Genomic DNA, 12,818 nt, shown 5'->3' on the forward strand with positions numbered 1-12,818 from the left:
AGCATGTGAGTTAGAGATGAAAGTATAATGACATTATGAATGTGCGAACGCCAAGTTGTGAAATATCAGACAGATTAAAACGTGAGACAATTGTGATACAATACAAAGTGGCTTATTAATTCAAATTTATGTAATGATGAATATTTGTTAACTTCATATTGTAAAAAACCAAAACTATAAGACTAATTTTGTTATTACAAATGTAACTACGAACCGACAAGCTTTTTGTCCCTGCCAGAGAAACAGCCATCCATAACAGCAGGTTAATCTTGTCTAGGGGTAGACCACGATCGAAAGTCTAACAACATTATAGTAGATATCAAGCTTAGAAGGCTGTTCGCTGTTCAGACACATGGGCTGTGCTATTGATCTGTTTTATTAAAAGTCCAAATCCTTTTAGAATGTTCTTCGGAAAGCATTGAATAATAATAATAATAATAATAATAATAATAATAATAATAATAATAATAATAATAATAATAATAATAATAATAGGCAGTAGTAGTTCTTCAGTATTTGTTTAATAATAATAATAATAATAATAATAATAATAATAATAATAATAATAATAATAATAATAATAATAATAATAATATGGGAACGCAACAGAGATTCTGCACCTGCCTTGAGGTTTTCTCTGCTGGATTAAACTATTCACTCTAGGACTGTTATGACGTTGCTTTAATGCATTTGATTCCAGCAACAATGGATGGTAAGTCGTGATAGAAGATGTCTTTTCATCATAGTTATTATTCTTTTTTAACGTCAACTTTTCCCTTCGTGTGGTTTGACATGAAATGAGTTCTCTCCCCTCTTCTCTGTCCTCTCCTCTTTCTGCCTGAACTCTCACCATGTTCGGTCTCTATGCTTTCCTGCGCCTTCCCATAGATCTTCGTCCCGCTGCTATCGACTGCTTGTCTGACTTACCAGATATTTCCCATCCACTCTCATTGCATGTCCAAACCATCTCGGTCTTTTTCCAGCTTCATGATACCACATCTCTCATTTGTAATGTAAGCTTCTTACCGTGCACCGGGCATGAATCTTAATGTTCTGTGGCCACACTCTTTCAAAATCTCCTCCACTTACTTTTGTCAGTGCCCATATTTCTTACTACATATAGTACAGAACTTGTTGGCCCACCGAAAGTCTGTGATCTTTAATGGGACAGTTTTATTTATCGCTAGCCTACTTGTCTCTCTCCATTTAATTCCGTGCTACAGCAATACCCTCTTTCATACTGCCCTCCCAACCCGTTTCACAGTTCGAAGTGTCTCGAAGGTAACGAAAATGCTCTAACTTTACTAAGAGATGCCCATCTATCTTAAGAGGTTTCTCAGTCCTCATCTCTTTCCCCCTTGCTCTCGTAGTATAGTTAGAGCATCGAAAATTTCTTATTCCAATGTATGTTTTGTAATCCTGGGTATCTCTTCTGCCACCGTCTGTTAAATTTAGCACACCCCTTCTGGATTGGGGGACAAGGAAATCGGGATTTTTTTTGTTTAGACAAAACTAAATGGTAATCTCTGACGCACTGTAAGATTTTTAAAAAATGGAAAACAATGATAACCTATGAAGCCGCTGAAAAAGCGTTGTTCCGTCGGCTTGAAGTTGGAAGTGGAGGTAGGCAACGCGGTAAGTGGCACCGCATTGTCGGGGTAGGAGGTTACTGTATATCTCCGGGTGCGAAAGCCTTCCCTCTGTCCCCTGAGGTGCCCAATTTTGTTACAGTAGTACATATGCATAACAGAGGAATGATATAAATGTTTATTTTTTTTTTTACTTTCGGTTCAATTGCTTGACTCACTGTAACAGTAAGGGATGGTGTTCAATCTTTAAATAAGATAAAAAAAAAAAGTTAAGTAGGTTTATTTACCATAACTTAGTGGCCTATAAGGCAAGGGCTGGCAAGCTTCAAGATATCGTACAGAGCTGAAAATACAAGTAACCTTTTGTCTTTTTTATGTCTTTCTGAAAATTTTCAGCAACCCACGAGGTTAGTTATGATTTCGGATTCGCCTATCACGTTGCTGTTTTGTCGGACACTGTGTAAACGACCTAATGTAGCACTTACCAATGACGACAGTTGTCACATAAGGCACGTGCATATACAGAACTGCAAATGACCGCATCCATAATAAAACGTATTTTTTTAACAACTGAAAACGAAGTTATCTATAATCGTTTTGTCATGGTCAGTCGATTAAGTACTTAGATAATACGTTGCCTTTGTTAGAAATACTTTGATGAGAGCTCTATAAAAAAAACTTGTGATAAATTGTCATAAACAGAGTGGACTACTGTAACTCTGTCTGTCATAATCTGCCTAAGCTGCAACTTGCGAAGCTGCAAAATACATTTAACAGAAAGGCAAGATTAATAAAGGGTGTTGAACCTCGTGACAGGATTACCCTTGCATTGTTTGAGTTGCACTGGCTTCCTGTGAAGCAAGAACAATGTTCAAAATATGTGTAATGACTCATCAAGCTATCAAGAATGGGTGTCCAAATTATTTGAAATACTTGCTGCGTATAATATAGCCAACGGAAGAAATCAACACAAGAAAAGCTACAGAGCGTCTCAATTTTTATCTGAGCCAAGATGCTATTCGAATATTGGTTTTAGAGCTTTTGTATTTGCTGTTCCAAGGCTGTACAATAAGCACCCACTTCATATCATGAAGACTAAAAATATAAAATCTTTCAGATAGAAATGAAAGTATTATGAGTGTGGTTTAGACAGTTGATATGGAATACTCTGTATAAAATCACAGAATGTCTCTGCATTATTGTGCATATAACGAGTGAGTTGACGGGGCTTGAAGTGTCTTCTGCGGAGTGGGACCCCATGCAGAAAAAAAAAATGCAAATTACATTTGGCATGAGATTTAGTTCGTTTGGTGCAGTAAACAAATAAAAGATGAAGCAGTTCCTTTTACCCAGTCAAATATATATGGGAAAATAGTAGTATATTTGTTTAATAGTGATTAAACGGCTGCAGCTGGAATAATACACAGCTCTCAATCCACAAGATATACGATACCAGATGTGAAGTCATTCTTTTTAAACTCAGCCATTGAAGTAAAGAAATTTGGGCAATTCCCTCAGCATCCAAATTTGGCAGTAAAATAATGAACTTGACACCACACCTTATATATGTTCAAATATACTTCAACTCTAGTCATAAAATGTCTATGAAACATTTCATTTTTTGAAGGGCTTTCTCTGGGGTCGGGGTTGGATGTGGGAACCCTTTTTCATCCAATTTCCCAGCTCGCTCTTGTATCCTTCATGACACCACCCTAGATTTGTAAACACACGCACACACAATATAATATATATATATATATATATATATGTGTGTGTGTGTGTGTGTGTGTGTGTGTGTGTGTGTGTGTGTGTGTGTGTGTGTGTGTAACTGAATCATGAAAATATGGAACGTGATGAATATATATCACGTAGATTAAACAGCTGGCAATTCCTGGCTGACGTATTCTAGAACACACGCAACTTGCTTGTGCTTCAGTATTTCACTGTTTGTATCTTCATAAGCTATTTGTTCCAGTTAACAACTGGAAAGCAAAGATTCTTTACAGACCTGTAATCTCAAAGAATTGGCAAAATATGATAGCTAATGTTTAATAATGGAAATAGCAAAGTCGAAGGAACGTTGACCGATTATAGTATCGAGCCGTTACATAGACAGTCGTCATTTTCACCCAATATAAGTGGTTAACCTCGATTTAATCATTATTTTTGTGTGATTTGGTAATTTCTAGCATAACTATGCAACCACTGTGCTCTTTTAATGTCTCAGCGAAAATATTGGAATCACACCAACAGAACAGAGAGCCGTTACATAAACAGTCGTTATTTTCACGAAATATAATAAGCTTATCCCGATTTTATTATTATTTTTGTGTAAATTTTTTAACTTCTTGCATTACTACGGAACCACTGTTCCCTTTCAATGTCTCAATGTAATTAATTATATCACAACAATAAACCCGAGAGAAGAAGAACCACGCTGATGATCAATGTTGGAACAACCCGGCGATCATTCACCCTCATTCTCCCGTCTCCCGCAGATGAGGCAAGACCGCGTTAAGATGGTTCCTCTTCCAGCATCTCTGATCAAGACCACGTGTCCTGCCATCGGTAGTTATACCCTTCATGTTTGTATGTAAAAATAGATTAGAAGTTTCCCAATATGACGTGCAAAGGTTTTCTATTCCAGTTATTTCAAAGTCAGTGTTTGAACGTGGTAATTACATCTGGTAGGCTATAGTATAACGTCTTACCGGCAGGTAGGGTGTATCCGCAATGAACATCCCAGACGGGAATTTTAGTGTTAGGCTTTGTTGGATTACCGCATAGCTGTGCAGGGGAGGCCACTCTTAGTAGTTAAAAGAACTTGCCGCCTATCACGTAACGCTTGAATATGCAATGTAATTATTCTTCTGAATTCCGTTGTTGTCGGTAGAGGTCTGCATTTTGAAACGATGGCAATCGACATAGTCAACAAGTGCCGTTGGCAAGGCGTAACCATGTCCACTTGGTTGCATAGTCATTTTATGTCGGCCACTAGGTTTCCTTGGTTAATTAAGGTGTTGAAACGCTGTTTGTTATACTGGAAGACCTGGCTTAGGCTAACCTAGGCCAATATGGAGGTGGGTAGAGTCGCCGGTGAATACAGTAACCCCCATGAGGACCGTTTTTGGTACCAGGCCCACGGGATTGAACTCAAAAGCTTGGAAGACGGTAAATAGCTCGGTAACGGTAAATTTTTTAAAGATTTTAGTATGACTTGTGCCAAGCATTTTAAGCAGATTTGGAAGGCACAACACAAAAAAGCCAACATTGAAATATGGTATGGGGTAGAGTGCAGTGTGAGATGCATGGGTGAAAGTAGTTTCTGGTCCGAACCCCAATTCCACGTGAGGGCTGGTACCAAACACGGCGGAACAGTGATCCATCTAGGCTACACTGGCCGTGTTTAGTACTAGCCCCTGGAGGATCAAATGTCCCTAATTGTGTATTTCACAAAATTGAAACTTAGAAAAAGTCCTCAGTTATTTACATGTATTTTATTTTTTATTGTGATAAATACTATTTTGCAAGAATTACATGTGTAGAATGTATTTTTCCTCTTTTATGAAGATTTGAAAGATAATAGAGTAGGGATGTTCAGACTGGAAATGAACAGTATATGAGGCATTACTTAACTGAAGGGGGTCCATTGGAGGTAGGCTCCCCTTCCCTAGGCCAGGTAAGGACAGTGGGCATTAAGGTGAGGCCAGTTAGTTCGTATTCCCTCTGAAATGCCTTCATAGCCTACAGCAGCCTTTACCCATGACCCCACCCTGTGTAATTTGTGACCCGCTACTAGTAGTCCCTACTCTGCATTTGCTCCAAAAGGCCAGGTTTGTTTTTTCCCCCCTCAGTGGAACTTATTCTTAAGGGGCTCCAAGAGCTTGGCAAATTTAGTCTTATCAAAATTGTCAATATGAAAACTAAAATTTACAACTTTATAACTTAATCTTCATTTATTGCAGTAGCCTACCCTAAATTTAGCCCAACAGGATTCCTAAGTAGTAACCTGTGACTCATATGCAACATTGTTAACCTTATGCGTGGGGCTTAGGCTAGCCACTTTCGCCAGTAAGCTATGGTGTTTTGAACACAACCATCATGCTCCCTAGTACATTATAGCCTTTGCTGTAAAAGTTTCCAAAGAACTGGATGGTAATGAAAAGATGGAACTGGGAGAGAATCTTGTTTAATTCAGTGCAAAGTACTCTTGAGCATGCCACATGGCTTAGAATGACCAGTTCATAGGCTGGCTACAAAGTTAAAATTGGAGACTTAACATGAGCTGGTTGCAAGGGAGTGAAGAATGGTTAGCCAAATTAATATTTTGTACAAAGATTTGTTCCTGTAATATCGTAGGTGAAGTAACACATGCATTTTTCTCTGTGAATGTACTTTATATAGTAGTTGGCATATTACAGAAAGCTTAGATCCAACTAGGCAAGGAAACAAACATTACATATAGTAGCCAACTTATGGCTGTAAATAAAGTATTTTTGACACTTCTATGTTGAAGATATTTAGAAACCAGTGCAGGTTGGCCATAAATAAATGCTAAATGATGTTCCGGTTAATATGTATACTGGTATTGTAAATACAAAGTTACATTCTAAGAGATGCAGTGTTGTATAATATTACTAGTACCCTGTAAAATGATGAACTATATCTTGCGATATTGATTTCCATGAAACGATGATGCTCCTGATAAATGTGAGTGGCGGTGTAATGAATGGTTGCTGAAGGTTGCATCTTTAATGGTGGTTCTTTTTGGATTTTCAGGTTTGGCATTTTCATTGGACATGCATCTGTGTATGGTAAGTACTTTGGATTTAGTACTGTGAAGTATAGCCTTGGATTGTTGAATTTTAGAATTAAATTTAGTATACAGTAGATGATTGGATTTGAACGTGGTCGAGAGTTATAAGAATACACCTCAACATACCAGATTTGGTTTGACATGATGAATCACAATTAACCAGACTATGAATTGGCATTGATTATAGATATGGCTGACCTATGTGCCATAATAGTAAGCTGTTCTTATGGAATGCTATCCTATTAATGGTATGAAATTATTGTAGGTGCTGTGTTAGCAGTCCTGTGCAACATGCCTGAAGACAAGAACTTGATTGGTAAGAATGTATAGTATTTATTGGACGAACCAGGTTTAGGTTTTGAGTTAATTTTTGGTTTCAGCAGTAGAATTAAATCAATGAACTGATGAATAGATTTTGTATAACAAATTTTTAAGGATTATAGTAACCTTGAATATGTTAATATTATCCAGTGTTTAATTTTGAAGCTGTTGCACACTATTTGAATAGCACATCCTTGACTGCAATAGCAAATTTTAGAAGTGACCAGAAAAATGAAGTTTTATCATCTCTTAACTTTGTTTCCTGTTGAACTTCTGATCAGCATCCTTAATGTGAAATTTCCCATTTCATCCCCCAGTTATTCTTGTAAGGGTAATTGGGCAGTGAAAATGGGTAGAAAAATTTGCATGCGATTCAGAGTGGTATCTATCCATAGATATTACTTTGCTGTTATGCATACAAGATATAAAGGTGATTAAAATATGTTAAAATATATATAAACTCAATTTTTAGTCATTCGTAAGATGGTTAAAGATTCAGAAAATTTTGTTAGCTCCTATACTGGTTGCATTGTGTAATGATTCTCTCTTATTTTGCAGGTTCCAGAGACTGCCTGGATGAGCTTGCGTTAACACCATCAAGGTTTGTTCCTCCATTTAATGTAGCAGCATTAGTTTAGCATACATCATTGACTAAATGAGTTTCACGAGGTGTCAGTCATAATATTAGTCACTTGGGCTTTCCCCAAATTTTCTAGTAGAGTTAAAAGTAAGATGTTGCTTAGCCAAGTTGTAATTGGTGAAGCTTGCTCCCAAGGAACGCTGGACAACGCTAGTGTAGTGCACAGGTTATTGTAAACGATAACCATAGTGGGTTAAGCCGAGAATGAGCCCAAGTAGTAAGTGATGATCACTTGCCTATATGAAAGTAATGATTTATACTTTAAACCATATTCATCTATTGCTGAAACTTTTCTTGCATTCTTGCCGATTTGCCTAGTCTTGCATTCTTTTTCTTGCTTTCCTTGAAAAACTTATACACGACTTTTGTGCTTGTCTAAACAAAATCGTGGGCCACTTGCATACAATTCTATACAGACGTGTTGTATTGAATACATACTTTTGTTGGTGCATTGTGTATATGTACAGGCATGGAGAAAGAAAACTGTATGGATGCAAAGTTTCAGGTCAGTAATGCAAATTGTCAACAATTTCTAACAGTGATGTGTCAAGCCTACGTTTAGTGCTTCTTGAGGAAGCTTACCAGGTACGGAACCAAATTACATGCAAGTCAGATAAAAATCTCTTTACTCCCTTCATTATTTTCACAACTCCTCAGGTCTTAACAGTTTGAATCACTAGGCACAAAGCTAGATTTAATCCCACCTATCTGTGCTGTGAAATCTTGCATCTGGAAACTTATCAATTTAAATGTCTATAGAATTGTATGGAAGTTAAGTACGCACCCCACCAAGCTTTTGTTTTGACATTAGTAACTATTAGTACTATGGATCGCAGAAGTGTTTATATACTGTTTGGTGCATTTTGAAATGAAGGCATAGTTTTAAAAGAATTTCTTAAATTTTATTTTTTAGTGATATAGAGCATAGCCTTGGATTGCTGAATTTTAAAATCATAGGATTTGGACATGGTTGGGAGATTCAAGAACACTCATTTATTAGATTACTAGTATATGTACAGTATCATCTCAGCATACCAGATTCTGTGTGACATGAATTACGATCAATCAGATTATGAATAGGCGTTGGGTTATAAATTTGGCAGACATACTTGCCATGATAGTAAAGTGCCCTTTTGGAAAGTTATATTATTACTGTAATTAGATAAAATTATTTTAAGGTCTGAGCAGTAGAATCAGGCTCAGGTTTTGAGTTAATTTTTGGTTTCAGCAGTAAAAGTAGAGCATCTATATATAATGATGAATACATTTTGTATAAGAGAGACCAGAATTGAGACAAAGCCAAGCAAAAGCAAATTTAGAAGTGGCTAGGTAAATGAAGTTTTATAATCTCGTAATTCTTGTTTCTTGTTGAAATTTTGATCAGCAGCCTTAATGTAAAATTTCCCTTTTCATCCCCCAGTTATTCTTTTTTGGGTAAATGGGCAGCAAAAAAAGTGGTAGAAAAATTTGCATGTGTGTCATGAGCGGTATCAATCTGTAGATATCACTTTTGGATTATGCATACAAGATATCTTAAAAGAAGGTTGAATATTGGTTTCAGTGTACAAACTCGATTTTTAGCCATTCATGAGATGTTTATAGATTAAGAGTATTTGTTAGCTCTTATAATTTTTGCATTGTGTAATGATTCTCAATTATTCTGCAGGTTGTCAAGACTTGTGCTTGGATGAGCTTGCATTAACACCTGCCATAAAGGTTTGTTCCTCCATTTAATGTAGCAGCATTAGCATAGCATACATCATTGACTAAATGAGTTTAACAAGGCTACAATTATAATATTAGTCACTTGGGCTTTCCCCAAGTTTTCTTGTAGAGGTAAAAGTAAGATGTTGCTTAGCCAAGTTGGTGTCAGTGAAGCTTGATCCCAAGAAGAAACGCTGGACATTACCAGTAAGATTAAGTGTAGTGCACAAGTTAATGTAAATTATAACCTTAGTGGGTTAAGCAGGGAATGAGCCTAAGTACTAAGTGATGATCACTTACATATATGAAAGTAATGATTTATACTTTAAACCACATTCATCTATCGCTGAAACTTCTAAATAGGTGATTTAGTTGAAACAAATAGTTAGGAAACTGATTTGTATAATTCTCTGCAGGGTCTTGATGTCACTTCAGCAAAATAGCAAGGAGTTTGTTTTGCAAGGTAAGCACTGTGACTGTATATTAGTTAAATTGCTTTTTATTGAAACATGTATGTGGCAAGTTAGTTTTTAGTGGGTTTAGTTTCAAGTTACTTGCTCTTACTGTACAAGCAAAATCAGATTTGTTTGCGACAGAGTTGTTCATGCCAAACCTAAAACCCTATACAGACTAACATTGTAGAAGCATTTTTGGTAGTTTAAAATGATGAAATATATTAACCAGACTATGATATAGCATTGATTATATTTTTAGCTGAAGTCTTTTAACTGGTTTGATGTAAATTAGGTCCTCATGTCCTTGGCAATAAAATATTGTTTCCTCAGGTACAGGTGTGTGCACAGCAAGAAGTGTTTGCTTCCCTTAAAGTACTTCAAACTAACTTAGGCTATGGACCTGCAGAGCCAGTTTGTTCATAACAGTAATTTCACCGGAGTTGCACACCCGTGAGTATTGAAAAATTACTAATTCTCCTAGACATTTATACCTGGTTTTTATCCTTTTATTGTAAAATGGGGTATGGGAGTATCTGATGTGATAGGTGAAAATATTTTGGCCAGAGCATTGTTACGATACAATCTTTAATGTGTAAGTGTTTTAAGCTGTTCTTTTTAATGCATTAGGAATTTTTTAGGTATATGATTAAATATTTGTAAAGTTGTCTGTATTGTTATGCCACTGCATTGTCCTATTGTCATGACTTGATATTTTTCAATACATTTTGAAATCGAAGTGAGGGTTTTCTAGAGGATTTTGATTCTTAAACATTCTTAAGGGAATTATGGTTCCCTTTGAATAGCCACTTTGGCATTACCCAAAAATATTCTTGCCAGTGGCAGTTTTGATAAAGAATTGTAATTTAAGTTGTACTCATTTTCTGGATTATTGAAATTGAAAGCCATTCCAACCATGATAATTGACTTTTCCATGATTGTTTCCAAGTGACAACCTCATGTCAGTATGAGTGAGAAAGACTTAAATGTCTTATTTATGTCTTACAATTATTGAATTAATACTGTATTACTGTTGAATTCTAGATTTCAAATGAATAGTATAATCAGAGAGACTTATGCTTTGCACAAGGTAATGTCTTGTCAGCACTACTACACTAAATGGTTTATTTAAATTTCAAATCTTCCCAATGACTATGATGACTGAAACTCGAAACCTGTACAGTATTTTACTGAAGAAAAACTTACACCTGACTTTTTAAGTGCATAAATCTAATGAAGACCATATTTGGAAAGAGATTACTGGATATGTTTGGCCTCTTACAGAAATCCAGGATGAATTTCGAGACAGCCATTATGGGATTACTGGTGGTTGAAGTGTTCAAAGTATGCAAGGAGTAATGAAGCAGTATTGTGGTCAGGTAATTATTATTATTTAATTTTTTTTTTTAAGCTGCTCTATTGACATGTGATGATATCGTGACGGTCTTCAGACAATCCAACGCAAATAAAATTGGTGATTGCACAAATCTGAAAACGCTGTATAGTTTAAAGAGTCTGCTTGCCTTACTTGTGTTTTTAAGTTTCCATATTTTCTTTGCAGCATGAGATTGAAGTAGAATTAAGCCCAGTTGTGTCCACAAGGTTTAAATTATAGACAGCTGGTAAGTAATGTACATTATTTTATATGAATGTTGATGTGAAACAAGGTTGCTCATTGCTGATTATTATTGTTATATATTGTTGATTCTTGATATTTGATCATACCTTTCCAATGTCATGATGATACACGTGACGGTCTTCATACACCAACGCAAATTTAATAATGGTGATTGCACTAAGCTGATAAATACATTAGCATTGGGCTTTTTTAATTTAATTTCCCTCTTCATAATGAAATTCCTTACTTTACAGCTTGAAGGTCATCAGACTGGATTAAATTTTTTGCTGAGGTAAGTTAAAGAATGGCTGTGAGAGCTTTCATATTTGTTAATTTGTATGTTGGTGATGAAAATATGGGAGGGTTCGCTAAAAATTTATACTGATTCTTGATGAATTCCCTGCCTGTCTGATATTCTAGATGTATGAGCTCGATGTTGTAGTCATACAATTACTGAAAATAATTTCATGTTTGCAGGTTGCATTTTCAAAAGAGGCAGCTCAAGTCCCACTTCATTATCAAGGATAGCTTATTCCAGTGAATGGTATCCGAGTGGTTCTTATTCGTCCTCCCCCAGATGACACAAGGGGAGACATTCAGCCACCCACCCCCTGTAAACCAGTTTTCTGCTTGAAGCTGGTAGGGGAATGGAAGGTTATGGGAAACATCCACCCTCCTGCAGACCTGTTTGTCCACCCTATGCTGCGGCCAGGGTAGATAGACAGAGCAGTGCATGTAGTGCGCAAACGAGCTAGTTTCATAAAATTTTCCAGTTCTGTATCTGAATCATTATGCACTGTGTATTCATTTATGAAAGGGATTAAAAATTGAATGTAACACTAATAAACCTTAGAAAAGTTTTGTTTGTATTTCTGCTCTTTGAAAGGTCTGTGTTATTGAAGGTTACATATCTAGGTTCAGTGTAGGCCTCTCGGCCGCCAGTAAACAGTGACCTCTAGCTGATTGTACTTACAAGTTGCATGCGGTCAAGTTGGTGTCAGTGTTGTAAAAATGATTTAGTTTGGCATTCTGAAGATGTTATTCAGTCAGAACCGTTTACCCAATATGGTGTTTATTGGTACATCGTGTCAATTAACATTGTAACAGGTCGGAAACTTTCTGTGATGGGATTCTTATTGCAGCAAAGTAGAAAAGCAAAATGGGTAACCGTAGAAAACCATGGTCACATTTCTGAAAACAGGACTACAAGATTTACAATGAGAAATAATTTGAATTTGGATTTTTTTGTTGCACCCTAGTACTCGTAAAAGATATTGCACTCGTTTTTACCTATATTGCACTACTTGCACACAATCAGAACAAGTGCTAACATTGCAATGTAGGCATTACTTGCGATTTGTTGCACCCATATTTAAGCCTTTTACTTTACATTTGGTCGCACTCTTACTTTTGGCCCAACTACATCTCTTGGCACTGGAAGGGTGAAGTGCCCAGTGCTTAGCATTGTAACCAGATCGACAAGCTACTGTAGTGGTTAACTATTGCAACTTGAGCATCGGCAAACTATCAGCTGGATGGAATGGAAAGTCCCACTCCTTTCCTGGAGTTTGGGTAAGGGTTCTAAATATCATGGAGCATTGTACCTAAGACTGAGGGGAGTTAAAGATAGTCTAGTAGCGTAAGTAGCAGCTGCTCTTTAAAACCTTATGGAGTGATG

Source organism: Macrobrachium rosenbergii, chromosome 16, assembly GCF_040412425.1.
Source record: "Macrobrachium rosenbergii isolate ZJJX-2024 chromosome 16, ASM4041242v1, whole genome shotgun sequence".
Classification (NCBI taxonomy): domain Eukaryota; kingdom Metazoa; phylum Arthropoda; class Malacostraca; order Decapoda; family Palaemonidae; genus Macrobrachium; species Macrobrachium rosenbergii.